This window comes from Oncorhynchus nerka, linkage group LG3, assembly GCF_034236695.1.
Source record: "Oncorhynchus nerka isolate Pitt River linkage group LG3, Oner_Uvic_2.0, whole genome shotgun sequence".
Taxonomy (NCBI): domain Eukaryota; kingdom Metazoa; phylum Chordata; class Actinopteri; order Salmoniformes; family Salmonidae; genus Oncorhynchus; species Oncorhynchus nerka.
The window spans coordinates 34,133,336-34,157,766 of NC_088398.1; the positions used below are offsets into that span (position 1 = coordinate 34,133,336).

At 38.7% G+C, this 24,431-nt stretch overlaps 1 protein-coding gene across 5 annotated transcripts in view; it reads right to left on the bottom strand.

Annotated features, from left to right (window-relative positions):
• LOC115107052 (dachshund homolog 1-like) overlaps positions 1-24,431 on the bottom strand; it is a 249,987-nt gene that overhangs the window by 224,569 nt on the left and 987 nt on the right. The window lies entirely within an intron of this gene.

Genomic DNA, 24,431 nt, shown 5'->3' on the forward strand with positions numbered 1-24,431 from the left:
AGATGGACACACACACACACAGGTTTAGATGGACACACACACACACACACACACCTTTTGGGTCCTGGTCAAAGGTAGTGCACTATAAAGGGAATAGGGTGCCATTTGGGACGCGGCAATCGCCTTTCATCGCAGAAACATTCAAGAGCTTTCATTAGACAACAAGGGGTTGACATGACATCCCTTCTTACCCAGACTGCACTATTATTAATCACTAGCTAGCGATAGATAGTGCTGGTCCCATGTGGACTCATCATCTCTGTCACAGATCAAACGCTATCTGTATCTTCCGCGTGCGTTTCCTTTACAAACACACACCTCACACCAGTCATCACTTGAGGTGAGAGAGACTTATGGTTGCCAGTGTATTGGGACTCGGGAATCAGTTGACCTTATGAATAAGGTACATAAGCATTATGCAGTGAGTTGATATGGTTGTGAGGATTAATTTGACATCCATAGGCCCATATGACTGGCAGTGACTATCAGTGCAAGGCAGAAGTATCCTAGCACAAATACAAAGATTGAACTAGACACCAAACTGAGGGCTTTGAAATATCATGATGGGATTATCAGAACCTTCGTTAAATAGTGTCAAAGTACAGTAGGACATTAAAGTGTTCTATTTAATTCCATTAGTAGGACTCTCAAGTCCAATAACATATTTGCTTGATAGTTAAATGGGTAACACTTTACAATAAGGTTCCATTTGTAAAGGGTTTATAAAGGGTTTGTAATTACATTACTAACAGTTATTTAATCATTTGCAAATGCATTTTGACAAACTGGTCAAAATCAGTGGTGTGAAGTACTTCAGTAAAAATACTTTAAAGTGCTACTTAAGTAGTTTTGGGGGGTATCTGTACTTTACTATTTATATTTTTGACAACTTTTACTCTACTACAATAAATAATGTACATTTTACTTCTTACATTTTCCCTGACACCCAAAAGTACTCGTTACATTTTGGATGCTTAGCAGGACCGGAAAATTGTCTAATTCACACATTTATCAAGAGAACAGCCCTGGTCATCCTTATTGCCTCTGATCTGGCGTACTCACTAAACACAAATGCTTTGTTTGTAAATTATGTCTGACCGTTGGAGTGTGCCCCTGGCTATCCGTAAATTTCATAAACAAAAGAATTGTGCTATCTGGGTTGCTTAATATAAGGAATTTGAAATAAATCATACTTTAACTTTTCATACTTAATGATATTTTAGTGAATACATTTACTTTTGATATATTCGTTTTTTTTTTTTTAAATACTTTGACTTTTATTCAAGTAGTATTTTACTGGTGACTTTCACTTCTACTTTTTCATTTTCTTTTAAGGTATCTTTACTTTTACTCAAGTATAACAATTGGGTACTTTTCCCACCATTTATAAATGCACTTACAAATGCGTATAACATTGAACCCTTATGTATCATGCAACCTTATTATCAATTGTTGCACAGTTATACAATAGTTATGTTCTCAATTTTGGGTGTTATGCACTGCTGCTCTGTCCCAGGAACAGTAATGGTAGGGTTTTATGACCAATGGTCTACTCCCCTGATGTGTCTTGCCCCATTTTTGAAAACTTGATAATGAATTGGTACACTTATTTATTCTAGGAATGAAGGCCTCATTTGAAGATCTCAAGCCATATTATTCAGGTGGTTCGCTGGTTTGGGAGAAATTCCCCCGATTTCGTGAGATCTTCCCATCTGTGAAACACGATTGAAATAGTGATGACCTGAAACGTGCCCAGAATTTTGTGTTGACACTGACATCATGTGACAGTGCAACGTGAAGAATCAGGATGGACTTAGCTATGAGAAGTGTGCAAAGGCCAGACAGAAGAGACAGGCCTTGTGGAATCTGGGAGAAAGAGTGTGCGCTTGTTTGAAATGTAAAAGTGTTGTGGTAGCTATTGATAAAGAAGAACATCAAGATGAAGCAGCTGCTTTACAAGTGGGATGCACTGTTGAGCGCTACATCCCAAGGGGTTCGTGCTGATTGTACGGAGATTGTGATAGCCGGTTAAATGCCGTCCCTTGACAAAGCAAGAACAAGATGTATGTCAGGAGAAGTGTAGTATTTTCATAAGGAGAGTTATATTTGGAATACGGAGGAGGAAAAAAGAGAGGCTGAGGAGGTCTAAGAGAGAGAAGGAGGAAGAGGGTTTTATTTTATTTTTTATTTAACTAGGCAAGTCAGTTAAGAACAAATTATTATTTACAATGACGGCCTACAAAAGGCAAAAGGCGGGGGCTGGGATTTAAAAAATATATATATATAGTAAATATAGGACAAAATACACATTACGAAGAGACAACACTACATAAAGAGAGACCTAAGAAAACAACTTAGCATGGAAGCAACACAACATGGTAGCAGCACAAAACGTGGCACAAACATTATTGGGCACAGACAACAGAACAAAAGGCAAGAAGGTAGAGACAACAATACATCACGCAAAGCAGCCACAACTGTCAGTAACATGCTGACCAGACCGGACTCGTCGCGTGTGCGAGCGTTGCAAAATAAATGTAGAAATCCATGTTATTCAATTATTGCACCCACACTGCTCGAGCGTGCCAACGAGCGTCTGCGTTGCCAAGGGTTAAAATATAACTCCTTTCTATATCTGACGCAGATCGCGCTGCAAGTCCTGCCTCTCCCATCTCCTCATTGGTTTATAAAAGCAGGTACCCACGTGCCATCTCCTCATTGGTTATACCCACGTGGGTGATTGAATGATGAACTGTTTTGCCGGTCGTCGTGGTAATAGTATGAAAGTTTAGATGCCAATCACCATACAAGTTCAAAGATGAAAAATCCTGGAAGGAGGAGAGATGACTGGAAACGATTCGGTTGACCGTTTTATGTGTGGATTAATTGTCGGAGTAGAGGACCTTGTGCATTTCAGGTAAAATAACAACTCAATGTTTATATCCCAGGACAAATTAGCTAGCAACAGCAAGCTAGCTAAAAAGGACAGATTAGCTAGCATGTACAAGCTAGCTAGCTAAATTGCCATACATGTTTAATGCTTTTCGACCTGTCCCCAAATTAATATAGTTGGTTCCAGTCCTTAGCTGCAGCAAACTGAAAAGACGAGTGACCCAGGGATGTGAGTGCTTTCGGGACCTTTAACAGAATGTGAGTGGCAGAACGGGTGTTGTATGTGGAGGATGAGGTCTGCAGTAGATATCTCAGATATGGGGTAGTGAGGCCTAAGAGGGTTTTATAAACAGGCATCAACCAGTGGGTCTTGCAAAGGGCATACAGAGATGACCAGTTTACAGAGGAGAGTAGAGTGCAGTGATGTGTCCTATAAGGAGCATTGTTGGCAAATATGATGGCCGAATGGTAAAGAACATCTAGCCTTTTGAGAGCACCCTTACCTGCCGATCTATAAAATATGTCTCCGTTAATCTAGCATGCTTAGGATGGTCATCTGAATCAAGGTTAGTTTGGCAGCTGGGGTGAAAGAGGAGCGATTACAATAGAGGAAACCAAGTCTATATGTAACTTTAGCCTGTTCCTTTGATATGTGCTGAGAAGGACAGTGTACCGTCTAGCCATACTCCCAACTACTTGTGTGAGGTGACTACCTCAAGCTCTAAACCCTTAGAGGTAGTAATCACACCTGCGGGGAGAGGGGCATTCTTCTTACCAAACCACATGACCTTTGTTTTTGGAGGTGTTCAGAACAAGGTTAAGTGTAGAGAAAGCCTGCTGGACACTAAGAAAGCTTTGTTGTAAAGCATTTAACACAAAATCCAGGGAGGGGCCAGCTGAGTATAAGACTGTATCATCTGCATGTACATGGATGAGAGAGCTTCCTACTGCCTGAACTATGTTGTTGATGAAAATTGAGAAGAGTGTGGGGGTACTAGGATCGAGCCTTTGGGCACGCCCTTGGTGACAGGCAGTGGCTGAGAGAGCAAATTTTCTCACTTTATACACTGCACTCTTTGAGAGAGGTAGTTAGAAAACCAGGCCAAAGACCCCTCAGAGACACCAATACTCCTTAGCCTGCCCACAGTAATGTAATGGTCTACCGTATCAAAAGCTTTGGCCAAGTCAATAAAATAGCAGCACAACATTGTTTAGAATCAAGGGAAATGGTGACATCATTGAGGACCTTTAAGATTGCAGTGACACATCCATAACCAGAGCGGAAACCAGATTGCTTACCAGTGAGAATACTATGGGCATGTGGCAACAGTGTGTAGGAGTGTCACGTTCTGACCTTTGTGTTAGTTTGGTCAGGGCGTGAGTTGGGGTGGGTAGTCTGTTCTTTTTTCTATGTTGTATTTCTGTGTTTGGCCTGGTATGGTTCTCAATCAGAGGCAGCTGTCGATCGTTGTCTCTGATTGAGAATCATACTTAGGTAGCCTGTTGACCTCATTTTAGTTGTGGGTGATTATTTTCTGTTTAGTGTTTTCTGCACCTTACAGGACTGTTTCGTTTTTTTTTTGTTTAGTCACGTTGTTATTTTGTATTTCAGTGTTCAGTGAATAAAACATTATGAACACGTACCACGATGCGCTTTGGTCCACACCTTCTTCATACGACAATGTTTTCTCCAAAACATTGGTGTGGCTGGCTTCCGGGTTGGATGCGCGCTGTGTTAACTTAGAGCTCGGGCTGAATACTGCCCCCTTTGGAGACAGTGCGTGCCCATAGTAAACTGAAAATATTTTTTCCAAAATTGCTAATATATGCATATAAAAATTATTATTGAATAGAAAACACTCGAAAGTTTCTAAAACCGTTTAAATTATGTCTGTATGTAAAGCAGAACTCTCAGGGCAGCCTTTCTCCCAAACTCTCTCTTGTGAAGAGAAAAGTTGGGTCAACTTTGACGTCATCGCCCCCACCCTTCCCAGGCAGCTACCGATCCAGGAACAGTCTCTATCTCTTCAGCGCGATGCCTGCTTTCAAATGGCACGTTCATTGTGAGAATCCCACGAGCCCTACACGTTTGGCGGGCAAAATTGCTCGTGTCCCTCTGAAAAACATGCACTCTATTGCGCGCGGCCGATTTGGAGTACGTTCTTTTCCATGATCCAGCATTTGAAGCCGGTTTGTCTGTTCGCGCTGATCTTTGTTCTACATGCTAAAAACATCATAAAGCTCGATTTTGCACATCGTTTGACCAGTTTCGTCAACATATAATATGTAAATTGGAAGTTTTGATGCGCAAGAGTGCTGGACCAGAAGTCATTTTTGATGCATTTCAGCTGAAGCTGTTAGCATATGCTAATACAGGGACACACAACGTGAAACCAAACGATGTATTGGGTAAGTATGACTCCTTCTACGTCTTCTGATGGAAGAACATCAAAGGTAAGGGAATATTTATGTGGTTATTTTGGGTTTCTGTGGACTCCAAACGTAGAGGAGACATACTGCTAATATCTGAGCGCCGTCTCATTGTATAGCCCAGTGAACGATGTCTGTAACGTTAAAAATAAATGTAATACAGCGGTTGCATTAAGAAGAAGTGTATCTTTGTAAATATATGTAGAACATGTATATTTAGTCATGTTTATTGCTTGTTATCTGACGTTATCTTTCGGAGCTATCATCATTTCTCCGGACATTTGAGTAGCATTTTTTGAAATGTCGTCATTGTAAACAGAGATTTATGGATATAAATGGCATATTATTGAAAAAAAATTAAATGTACTGTGTAACATGTAATATTACTGTCATCTGATGAAGATTTTCAAAAGGTTAGTGAATTATTTATTTTTTAATCCTACTTTTAAATTGTATTTTTTCTGGGACAAAATGGCCGCCGCTTGTCTTTTGTTTCGGTGGTGATCTAATATAAATATGTGCTATGTTTTCGCCGTAAAACATTTTAGAAATCTGACTTGCTGGGTAGATTAACAAGATGTTTATCTTTCATTTGAGCAATTGGACTTGTTAATGTGTGGAGGTTAAATATTTCTAGGAATATTTTTTTGCATTGTGCGTTATGGTAATGAGCTTGAGCCGAGTCACGATCCCGGATCCGGGATGGGGAGTTCTAAGAAAGAAGCAGAGCGGCTTGGTTGGGTGGTGTATCGGAGGACGCATGACTTTCGACCTTCGTCTCTCCCGAGCCCATAAAGAAGTTTTAGCTATGAGACAAGATAGTAGCTAGTAACAATTGGATACCACGAAATTGGGGAGGAAAAGGGGGTAAAAACTTCTTTTTTTTAAGTGCGGCCAGAATAACAGCTAAGTAGCTGCATTTGCATTTGTTTAAGCTGTTTTCTAGTGACATTTATTTGGATGCATCCATAACAATGAGCTAATTAGGTGTGATTTCACCTGGCCTAGAACATGTGCTCACTCGTCAGGACAATGTTGTTCAGACGAGCTAGCCAACAACACAGCTACAGTAACACAATCACTTCAAACTGAAGCTGGAAAGACTGCAAATTAGCTGCACTTTGTTTCATTTAACCTTATTTTAATTTTTAAAAATTGCATATATGCATAAAAATGATGCCAGCTGATTCATGATTTAGACTGGCTGAGAAACGCTCCTTGCCTGTCTGTCTTGTCCAGACTCCCGACACATTCATTACAATGGGACAGCAGGAGATTGAATTTGAATATTGAAACAATGTTGCAAATGTCGGAGAGACAGACAAATCTCTGTTGACAAATTTTAATACAAATCTCTGCTGTTGACAACTAAATGTTAGTCGAAAAGAAATATGAGATAATGTTTAGATGCTTTTTCTAGTGGAGATCAAGTTTATAAGACAGTGGATTGCCCAGTCAGACGGAACAGAGTAAATAGTCAATTTAACAGTGGTATCACCGGCTAAAATGAGGTTTTAACCATTCAGCATTGAGGATTAGACCCACCCGTTGTATAAATTGTCATAAATTCCTCTTCTCTCCCACAGATTCCCGTAAGGTCTCAGACTCCAGGATGGGAAATGATTAACAAGAAAGAAACAGATGAAGACACAGAAAGAGGCCATGAGACGCTGTTGTATTTTCAATAGTTAATCTGTTGTCAATTTCTATTCTGACTTGTAATGTTAAAAAAGAGGAGAAAAAGACAACCCCTGTTTATCTGAATTAGCTAGGCTACTCACTGAATGAGTGATACAGATTTGAGTAACTGCAATTCAAATTGTTTTCCCAATGTATCCTTGTATTAAATTACATGTTTTTACAACGTTTGATGAGATTATATGCTGCTATAAATGTCTTCAAATCATTAATAAATGGCCAAAAGTTTTCCACTTTCTTATAAGGTATATATTTTTTTTAGTTATAGATATTGGTAAGCCTAACTAATTAATAAATGGTCAGTAGGTTTCCACTTTCTTAAAAATGATAATTTCAGCAGTTATTCATGTTGGTAACTAATTTCTTAATGGTCAGTGGATTGCCATTTTATAATAAGATATAATTTTTGATAAATTAGTTATAAATATGAATAGTTCTGTCACTTTAAATGCGGTATGCTTTTAGCAGTTATACATGTAGGTAAATCATTTATAGATGATTTGAGAGTTCATTTAAACCTTAGAGATACTTATAGACAGTATTGGGTACTCATCACTACATACATAAGAGAAGATTCAACACTTTGTTAAACATGTTCAGTCAATGAATGGTGAGTATGAAGACCAAAACATTCAATGTTGTGAGAGGATGCCTCCATTGTTCTACCAACCGAAGGTATTACGGTTACCATTTCACACCAGAGCGTTCACCACCATACTTGGACTATCACAGAGAAGTGGTAAGGTAAATATAAATATTTGCTCACTATTTAGCAAACACTACCAGTTGTTGCACTATTTTGAACAATACAATATAACTGTTTATAATGCATTTAAAAATGATTCAATAATCGTCAATAACATAACACACCTTTATAAACCCTTTCCTTATTGTAAAGTGTTACCGTTAAAAGGTATATGTAGTATGTAATTCTGACCATTGTTTAACAATATAGAGCTCTTCTCTGAGAGGAAGCTTTTCTTTTATTCTTTTTTTACTGTCCGAACAGCAGTGTTCATATCGCAGCGACAAGACATGGTCCATCCTACAGTGGTTCTTCCATTAAAAATGTTGAGTTTATGCCGCAACCATTTGTCGTAGATGGTGGCAGATTGTGGTAAATCGCGTCATTGTGGCAACAATGACATGCCATAGAATTCTGCAGCACCACACAAGGAAGAACCACTGTAGCTGTCCAATATGGATTATTTTTCTCCCCTCCTCAGCAGACCTGGGTTCAAATACTATCTGAAATCTTGGAAATAATATTAGCATTCACCTTAGCTATCCTTGAGTGCCAAGTTAAATCCCGCCCTGCTAAAGTATTTTATATTATGTCAAAAAGTATTTGAACCCAGGTCTGGTACTCCATAGTTAGGAGATTTCCAGGAAGAAGTCTACACCATGGTTTAGTCACTGTGTTTGACCCTGACCTTTCCTTCTAGCAATACTGAGGGGTTGTGTGTGTGTGTGTCCTGCTGAGATAACAGTGCCAATGGGTAAAGAGGTCCCATGCTTGGTGTCAATGTCAGCCATTGATGTTAAAAATAAATCTCAAAGTTTGCCAAACACTTTCCAGACAGATTATCTATGCTCTGCTATGTGTTCTCCCTGCCTGACCTTCTCCTCAGTCTGATGGAGAAAAGACGGTATTTTATTTCCTGAAGATCTTTGTCTTATATTCTTATTGGTGGCGTTCCAGGTCATCTTTATCACAGATGCCTTACGCATCTCTGAAGATTGCTGTATCAAATGAATGTGGTTCCTAAGACATGAAACACCTACGATCATCTGTGCAGTGTGACCGCAAATTAGAATACCTGGAATGTAACCATAACTGGAAAGTGAATTGGCTCTGAAACTACAAAACTACAAACATTTAATTGTCAACATCAATTCAAGAAATAAAAGGCCAAAGGAGAATTACTGTATCTGAGGGACAATTTTTTTTCTTCTGCGTGTAGCTCGGTTTGTATAGTAATGCGTTTTCAGATCCCCTCTAGAGCAAAGCGTCAATTGTAACAATATTAGCCTTTCTGGCATGTAACAGCGAGAATAGCGCACACACACACACACACACACACACACACACACACACACACACACACACACACACACACTAGAAAAACAGACAGAAATCTCTTCAAATAAAGTACATTGTTCCAATGCTACTTTTATTTAACAATATTTACATTTCAATTACCAACCTATTTATGAGTATGACCATTTTGATTTTGTACATTACCAGATTTAAACAAAACACTCCCTCTGGAACAGACAGTACCAATGGATGTCTGATCCTAGTAATCAGATCAGTGTGTCTGGGATCATCTCACAGTCCTACTGTGACATTTCAAAGGTCAAGTGTGAGAGGTCATTGATAGACACAAAAAGCAATTTTGTCTTTATTGCAGAACTTTCCATCTCCTGTCCAGGATATGGAGAAACAGGATTTTTATCCTTTAATAGAAAACCTATGAAACAGATCACTGAACACAGCAGTGAACACACACAAGCACACACACACCGTAGCTCAATGACACCCACTCCCCCCCACCTTATCAATCCCTTTTTGCTGTTTAATAGCAAACTTGGGAGAGGACTGCACCGGCGCGACACTTAACACCCACTAGTATGAGAAAAATGTTTTTGATATGCTTGTGTCATTTAATTATCCCCATTCTACCGGGGCCAGCGCAGGACAATTTTGCAGGATATTAACTTCCAACTAAAACTCTGGCTTGTAAAATTTGTGAGGCCAGTCAAGCAGGACTCGCAGGAGAGCCTTGAAGGAGGGATTCTTCCCACTCACAGTAGTAGTAATACAGGCTTCAATGGGTCGAGTGAGAGAAAGAGAGAAGGGGGGAGTGAGGGGGAGATAGAGAGAGAGCGCCCCAGGACAGCAACACAATTTGACCCGACCGAATCATGAGAAAACAAAAAGATATCCCATATCTGTTTGGTGAAATACCACAGTGTGCCATCACAGCAGCAAGATCAAGATTTGTGACCTGTTGCCACAAGAAAAGGGCAACCAGTGAAGACCACAAACACCATTTTAAATACAACCCATATTTATGCTTATTTATTGTCTCTTTTGTACTTTAAATATTTGCACATCGTTACAACACTGTATATAGCCATAATATGACATTTTAAATGTCTCTATTGCTTTGGAACTTTTGTGAGTATAATGTTTACTGTTCATGTTATATTGTTTATTATCCATTGCACTTGCTTTGGCAATGTAAACATATGTTTCCCATGCCAATAAAGCCCTTTGAATTGAATTGAGAGAGAGAGAGATGGAGGGTGGTGGGGAAGAGAGAGGGAGAAGAATGAGGGAGAGAGATGGAGAGGGTGAAAGAGAGACAAGCTACACATGGATTGCAGATCACATAGTTGTTGTCTGTATGTTGCCTATCACAACAATAGAAAATAGAGTGTATAGGTGATTTGGCTTTAATAACTGACATGTACAATATGACGGTAGTGCATTGGTGGTTGATAATTTGGTGATTGTTGAAGTGAGCGCTTGAGAAATGGCTAACTAGGGTTAATGTATGTGGACAGACCATTTCAGTCAAGAGGTGGTGTATTATCATAACCCAGTTCATTTCCAGAGGCAACAGTACATACAGTCACACACACACTCACCATCCCATTTTTCCTCTACTAATACCAGTATGTCAAATTAAATGTATAGTCATTTGACCAATTTAAATTAAAGAACACATTTTATATTTTGCAATAACCAACTGGCAGTAAAATCAAAAACACAATCGTACCCATTGAGATTGAGTCTACATTGTCTTTAAAGTCCATTGTGTCTATTCTGTGCACCATTTACCTTCTAGCTTCTGTCCAACCAGGTGTACAGTATCAAGAATCCTTGTATCTGATTGGCCAAGGACGTGTAGGTTGATGCAGTGCTATAGATTTCCCCCGGCAGAGTTGAGTGTCACCTCTCTAAGGACCTGACTGTCACTTTTTAGGAGGAGGGTAACAATAGCTAGGGCGCCATGGTTACTGTACTGTAGTGGCGGCACAGGAGTTTTTTTTGTTTTGTTAAAACAACAGCAAAGGTCACCCTATCATTTTTTAAATAAAAAGTTGAGAGATGGGGCTGGAGAAATGTAAACTCAAACTTCATAGACGTAGCTATAGATGCAAGGTCTGATCCATGAGCTGAAAATGATGGTTTTAACCATGTATTGAGGCTATACAGTGTTTGTTTACAATTCTATAAAGCTTATATTTGGGTTCTGACCATGTTCATTACAGCTACACGTGTCCCTTGTGGGGTCGGGAGGAGGCTTTGGGTGGTAGCTAGCTGTCTGGAAAACATCACTGATTGGCTGCAAACGTTAACGCCTCGATCACATATGTGTGCAACAAAAGTTAAACATTCCCCTTCTGCTTCCAATTCTGTCAAGCTGTCTAAGCACACAATTTCATAAATCCCACGTATGAACCACAAAACAAACGCACTGCAACTGCCTCTGCAAAGCAATGCTGCAAGGCAAATACAGCGTTCCATTGGAAATGAACGTACTACTAGTGTACCAAATCGCAATAACGCTGTTGATGTGATCGAGGCATAACCCTGCAGATATTAAAACATGTTGATTGATTGGACTCATTGGACGAGTTTTACTTGTTGCTCTATGTTGCAATCAAGTGCTGTGTTTTTGTGTGAATTACTGGACATGTGTGTATTCAACTTTAATTTTAAAAAATTACACCTTTCATCCAAATTAGGATTTGATTTGCTGATAAACAGTTAAGTGATTTGAAATTGATGAATGAGCAAAATATTGCCCTACATTTTCTATTCCACGACTGTGAACAAACACATTTTTAAGGCTTAGTGATAACACCATTGCGAGGGAGAAACTAGATAGGAAATTACATTGTTTACTCCCTCTCCTCCTCTTCTTCTGTTGTTAGCTTCAGACAGGCTCCAATGCCTCCAACAGTATCTATTAAAGCCCCTGATTGTTATCTAATCTTTACCTGGCGCTCGCTTGGAAAAGGCCTGAAGCTAATGACACTTGAGACCAGCACCACTTTCTATGGTTTTTCAAAGCATCTGCTCACTCAATACCTCCTGACAAAACAAGAAAAGAGCCTCTAAAGCTATTTAAAGCAAAGACTCAAATCCGCCCAGACAGCAGATTTAAGACCGTTTTTTTTCGAGTCAATTTGTGTGTATTGAATTATAACTAATGACGTGGATAAATATTGTTTTGGTTTGTGGAGATGATGATTCTCTATGGAGGCAGCTGGCGGGACACTCAGCTGTAGTATTTGGTAGAAAGACTCACCAAGGTTCCGTAGAGATACACATCAATTAGATCAGAGATGCTAAATACAGATTGGAAATGAGATGAATGGTAGAGATTGAACCCTGTGGTGAGTGAAACTCAGTGGATGCTCCTCAGAGGAGGAAGGGGAGGACCATCCTACTCAGTGAATTTCATAAAAATAAAAATAGTGAAACATATTTAAAAAGATTTTTAGATAAGACTATACTAAATATATTTACATCACCAAATAACTGATTAAAACACACTGTTTTGCAATGAATGTCTACAATAGCCTCAACAGCATTCTCAGGGGTAGCACCATGGTTTAGCAGGAGGACAGCTATTTTCCATCCTCCTCTGGGTACACTGGCTTCTATACAAAACCTAAGAGGTCCATGGTTCTCACCCCTTTCCATAGTTACACAGTAATTATGATGACTTGCGGAGGACGTCTTCTAACCTATCAGAGCTCATGTAGCATGAACTGACATGTTGTCCACCCAATCAAAGGATCATAAAATGAATCTAATACTGAAAACATAAGCTAGAGCTAGCTAACGCTGCAGTGCATAAAATGTGGTGAGTAGTTGACTCAAAGCGAGAGAAAGACAATAATTGAACAGTTTTGAACAAATCAATTTCTTTAAAAATTAAGGAGAAGCAGCAGAGAGAGAGAGAGAGATAGATTTAGTTGTATTGATTTTTTTCACTTACTTAGCTAGCTAATGCAGCTAGCTAATTTAGCTTACTCAAACACCCAGCTCAAATAGAGAGGAATGCTATGTATGTTAGCTAGCTGGCTAAGGCTATCCAACACTGGAACTCTTCCAAGTCAAGGCAAGCTTTTGGTTTTATTCATTTTTTGACTTCGGGGCCCACCAGTGTAACTGCTATACTGCTTGCTGTACACTGTACTGCGTGATTGTAGTGGGTTTACTAATGCATTAGTTATAGTAAGCTATGTTGACTATGACATCAGCTAATATGGTGACAACGATGTAGGCTGTGTGTAGTGGTTAGCGGTTACTGCGGGTGATCAGGGGTATTCATTCTGACGATTCTGTTGAAAAAAAATCTTAAACGGAAACAAATGGAACGAAAGGGGATAGACCTACCTGAATTTGTCCAATAGAAACTCTAGTTTTGGTTGCAAAATGGAACGGAACTGTTTTATCTAATGATTATACCCTAGGTCAGCGAGATGCAGGCAAGAGTGCGCAAGATGGTATTGAATCTGTCACTGTCTTTCACCTTGATTACTCCAATTTGTGACTCGACATATGCACGTAAGTTATACACTTACATTCGTAAGCTAGGTTGTAGCAACCTCATAATGGGTACAGGGAATATTTGACTATCATGAGGTAGCCTAAACCTATCAATGTTACATTGAGCTGGGTGAATGGAATATGAATGACAGTCATTCAATATACTCTTAATAGATATGAGGCCATGCTCATTAAAAAAAAGGGCAATGAGCACATTTCACAAATATTTATTTATATATATTTTTTCCCTTATTTAACTATGCAAGTCAGTTACGAACAAATTCTTATTTACAATGACGGCATACCAAAAGACCGTCATTGATATTAAATAATAATAAATAAAATACTACATAAAGAGAGACCTAAGACAACAACATAACATGGCAGCAACATATGACAACACAGTATGGCAGCATGACACAACATGACAACAACATGGTAGCAATACTAAACATTAGTGGGCACAGACAATAGCACAAAGGGCAAGAAGGTAGAGACAACAATACATCACGCAAAACAGCCACAACTGTCAGTAAGAGTGTCCATGATTGAGTATTTGAATGAAGAGATTGAGATAAAACTGTCCAGTTTGAATGTTTGTTGCAGCTCGTTCCAGTCGCTAGCTGCAGCAAACTTAAAAAGACCAGCGACCCAGGGATGTGTGTGCTTTGGGGACCTTTAACAGAATGTGACTGGCAGAACGGGTGTTGTATGTGAAGGATGATGGCTGCAGTAGATATATCAGATATAGGGTAGTTAGGCCTAAGAGGGTTTTATAAATAAGCATCAACCAGTGGGTCTTGCGACGGGTACCCAAACCTGTAAATGCTGTAAATGACTAACTATAATTAATTATAATAATTATATTACTGACAATCAGTGTCCAGTAAGATACAGATCTATAATACATGACAATATTTCACATTTAACTTGCACACAATGAAAATACCACCTTCCCAACATGCAAAAGCTGAGGTTACTATTACCACAATAACACAGACATACATTTTCATAATCAAAATGGCATTACTTCACAGAATTCCAACCAGTGCAAAAGGTATTTTCATCCGATGATATTCTCTTGCCTTATTACATTCCCCATTAATAAGGAGGAGGGGACCCTTAGGGTGCATCCTAAATGGCACCCAATCCCTTTATAGTGAACTACTTTAGTCAAAAGTAGTGCACTAGTCTATACAGGGAGTGAGTCCCAAAGGGCTCTAGTCAAAAGTAGTACAGAGTATAGGGAATAGGGTGCCCTTTGGGATGCATCCTTACTATCCAGCGCTGGGCTAAAAGAGAAACATCGATACTGCAGGAATAACATTGGAGTGTTTATTCAGAAGAAGATTCATCCCTGATAGCCCCTCCTCGAAAATGAAAAGAAGAGTGGGAGGAGAAGAGAGAGAGGGGAAGATAAATAAAAAACAAGAGGAAATTTGCAGGAATCCCATCTGAGATTCCATCCCTGATGGCTTCCTCTTCCTGTCAAGTCAGACGAGAAATTAAGCCAGAGAAAATTAACTCCTGATACGGCCATGGCGAATTAGACAGCGCGAGAGAGGGTGAATTGAATTGGAGAGAGAGAGAGAGAGTTGGAAGGAGGGGAAGAAAAAAAAGAAAGACAACCAACGATACACACTTTTTAAGGATTCCAGCCTTGTCATTTTAAATGTTCTGCTCTTTGGACATGCTTGTATTCAGATTCCACTACATCTATTGCTCAAATCAATCCTAATTAGACAATCTGGACTTATTTGCATAATTTAATCATAAATACTCAGTGATACATAGTTCCAAATGCATTTGTAAAATTATCTTTTCATCCTTGGGGCAAAAGTATTAATATGATTAGGCAATACATTTTTTTTTAAGAGGGAGGAAATAGTGGAAAACCAGCAAGTGTGCACTCTTTTTAAACTCCCCAGCTTTGGGCTATATGAAAAATTAATTAATTTAGCAGGAATATCAATTTCTCTACATGACCATATTAGACAGAGCACGGGTTAGGGCCCCGGCATTCGCTCTCCAATCAGGAAATCTCATCTGCTCTCCTCTAACTTCTGTCACTAGCGTTTAGCATCTGGAACAATCGCCAGTGACTTCTGCCATGGTTCCCTAAATGTACCAGTAATGTGATGGAGACTGGTGACTAAAGACAAGCCAGAGATAACTGAGCTTGGGGCAGAGCTCGGGAAAAAAAAGAGTAGAGCCAAAATGTGTCGGACAGGTGTGGATCAGACAGGGCAATATCACTGTTAATGAAACTAGTTGAATCCAGTTTGATAATTATATTTTATGGATGGAATTAATAAAAAGATCTTTCAAGTGATTTCAACTTAAAATAGAAAAACTTAAATTACTTCAATGTATTTAAGGAAAATTCACAATGGAAAATCCTTATATTAAAACAGGTATGTTGCAGTATGTTGTATAATGTTTTTGTAGTACTTAATAATTTGTTAAAGGGATCTGGCATCCTGGACACAACAGTACTTGTGCTACTATCCAGTGAAAGCATGCAAATAGGCTGAGAGTCTGGACAGCTTCTTCATCCAACAGGAAAATGAACAATGCAAGCCTCTTTGCCATGAAAATAAACCTAAATCCAGCAATGATATTAGCCAAATATCAAACGAACAAAACCTTCCCTTTAAAAAGATAGAATGTCAAATTTGTTTGAATAAGCATTCCAAATGTTCACATATGAATTTGTATTTTTTAAGAGATGAAGAGCAAACGGATATAACTTTTCTGTATTTGTGAGCAATTGATCAGGATACTTATTTAAATATCATTAAGGATATAAATATCAGTGCTAGATATCTACACTTATGAAAGACAAGTTCATAAAACAACTGTGGTTTTCAAGCAGACTCCAATTTGTTTGCATAAAAAAACACCAAGCCGCCATCTGCCAGATGAGCCGTTGATTTGAGCATGCAGCTAATTAAATTCAACAGTGCTGACAATACATAGAAAAGGAAATTATAACTATTTATTTTCTATCCTTAAGAACAACACAGTGCGAGAGTGGGATTTCAATGGGACTTTCACTTTCAAGAAAGTGCTTGAGTGAAATTGTGTTCTTAACAAACCTTTTAACATCTTTCACTCTCTATCTCTCTCTTCCTCTTTCTCTAGTCAGGCATCTGTCACTCTGCTGTTTTGAAAGTTATTATCGCCTCGACTCCCTCGTGGATGTGGTTGCCGGGGTGACGGGTTTCTTAGCACCCACTCAGACTGGGGAGTGATTTTAATCGGATCCAGAAATCTCCACTGAGTACCTGTAAACACAACTGTGCCTCGTCGAAAACAAATATATTATAAGAGAGAGCTCAGCCAAGAGAGGGAGAAAGGAGAATGAGTGAGTGAGAGAGAGCAAGCGAGCGAGAGAGAGCGAAGGAAGAGGTTAGAGGCATTAGACAAGCTGGCACCCTTAGTGCCAAGCTCATACTGAGCACTAAACAAAACAATTACATTAATTTACAAATATGTTTGTTTAGGTGTAAACATGCCAAAATAAGAGGGTGTGAGGAATAGCAAGAAATAGAGAGAGAGAGAGAGAGAGAGGTGACATAAAATACACTATCCTATCAATACCACGCTACCATATCATTGAACCTTAACCTCACCACCATTCATCTAACATCACAGACATAACAGAACAGGGAACATTTGACTCTAAAAAAAAGCCTTTTCTCGTGGGCCTGGTGTCTTAATACTGTACAGTAAGGGGAAGGAGATCTGGAATATTAGCTGACCTAGGATCTGTGTCTGTGTGAAGGAGGAGCAAAAGGGGCAGTGGTAATCAATCTGGGGTCACGGTGGGGATATTATAACTGATCTAGGATCTGTGTCTGTGTGAAGGATCGGAGTGGTAGTGTTAGACGGGGGTGATAGAAGGCATATTACTACTGACCTAGGACGTGTGTCTGTGTGAATGAGCGGAAGGGGCAGTGGTAATCTGGGGTCACAGTGGGCAGTGGTTTACGTAAAAATATGGAGTAGCCAGCTAAATAGTAAAAGTAGCCAGGCAGTTCTGGGCTGACACGGGGGGGCATGCCACCTGAAAAAAATCAGCTCTATTTTAGAGGCCTCAGATACTTTCCAATGCCTTGACTCCATCCAGAATACACCACTAAATAATTGAATACTTTAATGACTTTACCTTCCAGATTGATAAAATTAGTAGTGGTATCGAGTAGAAAGACATTACAATAAAAATTATTGAACGCAATTTGTATGAATGTAGGAAATGTATGAATTCAGTACGTTGTTAGTCGTTTTGGATATTGTCTAGGCCTAGGCCTATATTATCAGGACTATTTTCTAAGTTAGATTACCTTTTTTAACATTAAAACGGTCTTCTCTTGAGATTAAAGTCATATTTACAGTTTTACTGCAATATATGAATTGCCACAATTATTTTGTTCTTCAAATAATGTATTTTATTGGCTCTGCTGCTGTGGACACTTAAAGGAAAACATTTTGTAATTTGGGTGAACTACCCTTTAACAGTTTGGCCTCTGAGTAGGATTGTTGTCACAGAGCTGGTAGGGTTTCAGACCTATTAATCAATCACTGTGGGTGGGACTTTGAGGGAAGGCGGTAGATTAGTAATCTAGTTGAAAAACTAGTCTATATAATTTATTGTGACAAAAACAAAATCTAGTCTTTCAATTTAGATTATTGTGGCAAAAACCTAAGAAAAAAAGTTTGTGTTCTATCAAGTGTTTATAAACTGTTTAGAAACAATACAGAATTGAATGGAAAATAGATTTAAGGATGCACATATTTTCTCCCTCCACCGGGATTTTTTTTTGACAGCGCACAAAAATAACACAGGTACCGAGAGGCGGGACAGACAACAGATTAAAATTAGCTTAGTTAATTAATGAAGTGTGAAAATGTGTCTGTTATCGGTTATTTAGCCGATGGCTTGCGCTTATGGAAAACACTGAGTGAGAATATTATAATTGACCTATGATCTGTGTGAAGGAGAAAAAGGTGCCGTGGTAATGGTGGGGATATTACAACTGAATCTGTGTCTGTGATCAGGAGTGGTAGTGCTGGACAGGGGTGAGAGAAGGAATATTACTACTGACCTAGGATCTGTGTCTGTGTGAAGGGGAATGAGGGGCAGTGGTAATCTGGGATGACAGTAGGAGTATAACTGACCTAGGATTTGTTTATGTGTGAAGGAACAGGGGTGACAGTAGGAACGTATCATTACTGATCCAGGATCTGTGAAAGAGAAGGGGCAATGGTAATCTGGGGTGAGAGTAGGGAATAGAACTGACTCAGGATTTGAATCTGGCAAGAGTCCCTTGAAAGTACATGAAGGAAAGGCAAATAAATCATTGCACTCTGCACAGAAATAGATACAGTAGCCTATATGCAGCTCGTCGAGACGTTGACATTGGGGACGGAAGGCATCCGACCTATAGGATATCACACAGGAATGAAAGCAAGCACACCAATAATGTATCAACATGACCATATTACTTGAGTAAACATAGAAAAAGTGAACTGTCAAATAAAGTGCCACCAACAACACACCAAATTACATACCAAAAACATATTCTAATGTACTCAAAAAGTTGTAATCTAAAGTGAGCATAATACATATAGTGGCAACATTTATACCCAAGGCCACATCTTGGTCAGACATCAGACGTAACATTGCATGGGCCCAGAAGGGATGCCGTGTCGCTATTTACCCAGTGGCTGAATTGAGTCTGTTGTTTTAACCCCTTAACACTTGTGTAAATTGGATTATATGGGATAGGGACAAATGTAAATGATTCTAACGGAAGAACTATAAAAAGCATATGCATGAAAATGGTTGTAACTGAAAGAGAACACTTTGTAGATTATGGGGAAATTATCAGACTAAAACTGAGGACACAACAGTTCACCTAACACGACTGAATCCAAACATTACGCTGTTGATTTTATGTGCATTTTACATTTGCTGTACTTTTCACAGCATTTGTCAATAACTAAATCTGAAAATATTCTAGATACATTCAGTAACATAATAAATAGGTGTAGGTGAAAGATAAGAAAAAACAATGATTACAGTGAGTGAGAGGTCGAGCTTGTGTCACCGAGTGGCCACACACCTCTCCAAACTGCGCACATTTCCTAAGAAATTTGCTCTCCTAGCTTTGCCATTAAGGAACTGAGGCAAGCACACTTGTAGTTTTTTTGTTTTGAACACAGCCCTGCGTGCCCACATAATTCCAGTTGTTGTTTACGCAATCCAAAAACGTCCCATTATAAATCACAATCTGGGTCAGGTGGGCATCATTTGAAAATGTACTCTAAGTTATAAAATATGATTTAACGGTGTTTGGCTTTCAAAAGGCACTTCAGACAAACAGATTGTCATTTTGGGACGCATAGAATGTAGTCATGAGTGAATTAAAATGCATGGTCCACAGCTAATTTTCTTCATAATATTACAAACATGTCCTGAACAGAATGAGGCTAACCCAGGGTATAACGCATCCTTGTAACTGTGGATCGAACAGAAATGTTGATACCGTTAATGGCATAAGTTTTAATATATGGTAATGTGAAGTGCACATTTGGACATGTGTGGTTTGCGGTATTTACAAACTTTGCAATGAAGGTCTACAGTAGCCTCAGCAGCAGTCTGACATGTTGTGAACCCAATCAAAGGATCAGAGAATGAATCTAGTACTGAAAGCATACTTTTTTATTCTACATTTATTTAACTAGGCAAGTCAGTGAAGAATAAATTCGTATTTACAACGATGGCTTAGGAACAGTGGGTTAATTGCCCTTTACCTTGTCAGCTCGGGGATTCGATCTGGCAACCTTTTGGTTACTGTCCCAACACTCTAACCACTAGGCTACCTGCCACACCCATAAGCTATAGCTAGCTAGCACTGCATCAAATGTGGTGAGTAGTTGACAGAGAGAAAGAAAGACAATAGTTGAACAATTCTGAACAAATGAATCTCTTCCAAAATAAAGAGAGGCAAAAGAGAAAGTGCGAGGTAGCTACAATATATTTCGCAGAATATATTTTTTCACTTTCACTTACTTAGCTAGTGTCAAATGCAAATAGCTTGTCTAGCCTACTCAAACACCCAGCTCAAACATAGAGAGATGCTATATTAGCTAGCTGGCTATGGCTATCCAACACTTGAACTCTTTCAAGTCAAGGTAATCTTTTGGTTTTGTTATTTTATTGCCACCGGGGCCTGCCAGTGTAACTACTAAACTGATTGCTACTGACTACACTGTACGGCATGATTGTAGCGGGTTTACTAACACGTTAGTTCTAGTAGCTATGCTGACTATGACGTGAGAACGTTGTAGAATGTGTGTAGAGTTTAGCAGTCATGATATGAAGGTTTGGCTTGGAAAGGTTTTTTCGCCTGCTGATGTGTTATGCACTGAAGTCCACAAGCAAAGGAATAAGGTGAGAGGAGGAGAGCGCGTAGATCGTTGCGAGAAGGAATTATAAATACAACAAGATGTTTATACGTATCTGGTATGAAAGTGAAATGTGTTTGCTCGTGATCAGGTGTGTATTCCTTCTGCTGATTCTGTTGAAAAACGTTTCTTAAACAGAAGCAAACGGAACGGAACAGGGATAAATATTTGCAACTGTTGGACTAATGATTACACCCTAGACCAGCTAAATGCAGGCAAGAGTGTGCAAGGAGATATTAAATGTGTCAATGTCTGTCACCGTGATTACTCAAAATTCTCTCAACCTGTGCACCTACATTGTAAACTTTCATTCATAGGCTAGGTTGTATCAACTTCATAATCGGTACAGGGAAAATTACAGTATCATGTAGTAGCCTAAACCTATTGATGTTACATTGAGCTGGATAAATGGAATATGAATGACAGTCATCCAATATTCTGTAATAAAAATAAGGCCATGCTCATAAAAAAAGAATCATCCTCCTTCATCTTAAACGTCACGGACCACCACTGGTAAAGGACTATTTTGAACACCATTGTCACCGAAAATCACCACTGTATGAAAGAGTATAACGTCATTGTGAAAAGGACTTAGGATAAAAAACAAAACTACGTCAGGCCACTGCACTAATGTTGAATAAACTGTATCATTGTCCTACATGGGCCTACTTTTTTGGTGGACTAAAAAGCTACAATGGACTACATTGCTCTAAATTACAACCCTGACTGAGCTCCAAACAACAGAAATAGGTCAACCAAGTTATGTTAATACAAGTTACTCTTCTTCTTTAGAAGTTAGCACCTGACTAGGCCTATATCCAGTGGACAGATGCCTCTGTTTCAAACCTATGATGTAATTCTCCAAATGGGACAGGGTGTGTGTGTGTGTATGTGTGTGTGGAATGTGGAAATACAGTAGTTTATGAATCCATTGGTATCAACATGTAGACACAGCATATCCGAATAGAGCATTGAAAAGAAGTTCAAAACACTGATGAAAGCTGATAACATCATTTGATAAAAGCAATGCATTTTCAATCCTAATAAATACCTAACGATCTTCAGTATACAGGGCCCATACACATGGTCAAATGTCAAAATGCTATGTTTGCATATTCTGCTATATACATTGCAAACATTGATGTGTCTTCCTCAGAATTCATTGTGAGCAAATTCATATGTTCTTTCAAAAAGTAAATAACCCTTCAGTGCATTATTTTCAGAATATTGATTCAGTAGCAGCAAACAACAAAATAATTTTTCTTGATTATACTGCAAATAACTGAATATTTAAATTCAGAAATGTAACCTTATGTGAACCCACCCATAAATTCCTATTTGTTTGTGACAATAAAATGTGTGTGAGTCCATCCGCATATTTGTGTTTATGCAAGCAAGTGTGTCTTACAGCAGTGTAATAAAATAATTATCTTACACACTCAACATCATCCTCAAATACACCAGTAACATTGAGCCTAACAATGGTGCCTAACGTAACATTGCGCCCAGATAGTGTTGTTTTTACATTTTACATTTATATTTTACATTTTAGTCATTTAGCAGATGCTCTTATCCAGAGTGACCTACAGCTTAGCGCATTCATGTTAAGGCCTCAAGGACTCTCTCATAACCGCCATAAAATATGTATCTCTGCTCATGTTAGACTTTCCATCATATTTGCATTTCCAGCTCATTTCGCAATGGCAGATCAATATTAAATAAATTAACAGATTAGATGGCATATTTGGCCTGATTCAACCCATCCTATCAGATTGAGCAATACATCACAGCATATGAGCAACAGCACACTAAAAATGGCTTTAAATCAAAAATGGATCTCTACCTAAATCTGTCGCCCATAAAATCCTCCTACACATTGGCATGGCTGGCAAAAGAAAGTGTATTTTGTAATGATCCTATGAAAAGTATGTATTAATCTGAAGATGAACAGTATATTAATCAATTTAAATCCAATTATTTTAATTCTCTATGGTCTAATGTTTTAAAATGTTGTTTACTTAATTTAAAGTTCAAAGAATTTTAAATGATTGCCCCTATGGCTAGGACAGCTGATATAGGATAACCTACTTTTATTTCAATGTCATTTAAAAATAAAATAAATTAGGGTTAATGGTGAGCTTAATTTAGAGTGGAAATGTGGTAATGCTCACACACAGAGTTGCGGACCTGACTGTAGTATACTTGACTATATACTATAGTAATTACTGTTTTTGTGGACTGTAGTATACTGTAGTATTTACTGTAGTATTTTTGCAGACTGTAGTATTTAATATACTGTTTTTGAAGACATTACTGTAGTAATGTAGTGTTTTGGATTTGTTATATTTTACAAAACAGTGGGGGCTTTGTCCTTAAAAAGAAAACTACTGGACAAAATACTCAAAGAGCAAATTTTCCATAACCTGTAGGTCATGTAGATAAGTAGGGTTGAGGTCTTAACAGATACTTCACACCATCTGCTCTTTTCTATAACCTGTAGGGAACATAATATCATCTATACTTGGCATGTAGGTGTCTCAGTTATGGGTGGCACAAATTTGGATACGGGGAGGGTAATGGACAGGGTCTATGCAAATTAAAATACTGTAGTATACTATGTAATTACTGTAGTGCTTTTGAAGACATTACTGTAGTATTGACTGTAGTGTTTTTGAAGACATTACTGTAGTATTGACTAGTGTTTTTGCAGTCTGTTGTATACTTGAGCAATAAGGCCCGAGTGGGTGTGGTATATGGCAAATATACAATGGCTTAGGACTGTTCATTAGCACGAGGCAACGGGAAGTGCCTGGACACAGCCCTTAGCCCTGGTATATTGGCAATATTCCACAAACCCCAGAGGTGCCTTATTGCTATTAGAAACTGGTTACCAATATAATTAGAGCAGTAAAAATACATTTGTCACACCCGTGGTATACGGTCTGATATACCATGACATATGTCAGCCAATCAGCATTCAGGGCTCGAACCATCCAGTTTATAATGTAGTATTCTATAGTAAACTCCTATTTTTTCATGTGTGAGCTTTCCCTCCAGGCAATGGTTTCCAACTTGCTGTGCGTTTTGGACACTTTTAATTTCAGGCCATGAAAAAGTCCTCAAGTAGCCTAATTTAGTAACACTTTCAAATGACTAAAATGTGACTGTTGCGTTTTAACATTCGTTTGGGTTGAGCAAGTCACTAACACAACTCTTTGCAATAAGAATAAATTCAATTGCCATCAACCTGCCACAACTTTTTCGAGAGCTGCGCCCTCGCCATGTCCATCTGTGTTTCCTTGTTTAGCCTACTAAAAACTCCATAACAGCATATGCCTATAGTTAGATTTGGCACAATAGA